Below are 1,420 nucleotides of genomic sequence, written 5' to 3' on the forward strand. Positions count from 1 at the left end.
CTACGGCCAGATAGGTGAGCCTTGCAAGCTGATGTGTAGCACGAGTCTGTGGTTAATAGCATTGTACCGTGAACAGAATAAAGCGGCCCCCAGAGTCAGTGATTGATGTTTTACTTCGTCATATTTCTGTACATATAAAATGTTTGATATTTTATAGTAAATAATTAAAATTGTTAATATTAACTTTTGTGCAATTGCCTTTACTTTTGCAATGAGGATTAAATAGTTTATTTAAATTTGTGTGTGTGTGTGTGTGTGTGTGATGTATATGTGGATGGGTGCACTCAGAAGGCAGCTTTGTGGGATTAGTTCTCTCTTTCCACCTTTACATGATTTCTGGGTACCAAACTCAGGTCGTCAGGCCTGTGTGGTGATGGGTTTACCTGCTGAGCCATCTCACATCTCACTAGCCCTAAATGGTCTTTTCTGTTGTGTATAAAAGTGGATATTGGTTACAAATTTCCTCTTTTGGGTATAGGGTTACGTGGAGGGTTTCTCTGTGTAGCCCTGGCTATCCTGGAACTCACTCTGAAGACCAGGCTTACCAGGAACTCAGAGATCTGCCTGGTTCTGCCTCCTGAGTGCTGGAACTAAAGGCATAGGCTACCACTGCCCGGCACAAACCTTCTCTTTAATATATACCACAGTGTTATTTGTTTATTGCTGGAAAACCATGTTGACTCAAGTTCTCACCATTGATAATGTGATAAAAATCTGTCATTATTTCCACCACTGATTCTCAGGTTCCTTTTTTTTTTTTTATTTCTATCTCCCTTTCTCTGTTTGGATCATTGTTCAGCATCTAAGCAAGGAGAAAGTGTCGTTCTGAAAAACAGCATTTCCCAGGTGAATCTGAAAAGCATAACTCTCCTCTGACTCTGGTTAAGGACAGAAGGCTTCATCAGTGAATCACTGCAGTGAAGGCCGAAGACACAGGAGGGGGACCATCTAAAGGCTTGAGTAATGAAGACGGCTACTTTTTTCCCCATGGAGTGAAAATTTTCAAGTTCCCTGTGCTGGGCTTGCATCTAAAATCCTCAGCCGATGCAGATGCTACATGGTGCTTCTACAGCAGGCCACGTGGCAGGCTGGTCCTCTCCTCGGCCTCCCAAAACTTTTCTTCTGTCTACTGAGGAGGAGGGGATCTGAGTGGTATTAGCTAGTGCTCAGTGTTGTGAGCCTTACTTCTTAGGCAGGTTAGCTCTAGAAGGACACAAACCAGTGGAGGCTCTGAGGAGATGTGGGAGAAGACTGAGCAGAGCAAGGGAAGGGGGGGGAACAAGCAGTAGGGGATCCTTTGTTGCTTTGTTTTCTTAAAGACTTTTTATTCAATGCAAGCAAGGCTCTCCCCCTCTCCTCCCTCTCCCTCTCCCTCTCCCTCTCCCTCTCCCTCTCCCTCTCCCTCTCCCTCTCCCTCCCC

Source organism: Grammomys surdaster, unplaced genomic scaffold (assembly GCF_004785775.1).
Source record: "Grammomys surdaster isolate TR1022 unplaced genomic scaffold, NIH_TR_1.0 150, whole genome shotgun sequence".
Classification (NCBI taxonomy): Eukaryota; Metazoa; Chordata; class Mammalia; order Rodentia; family Muridae; genus Grammomys; species Grammomys surdaster.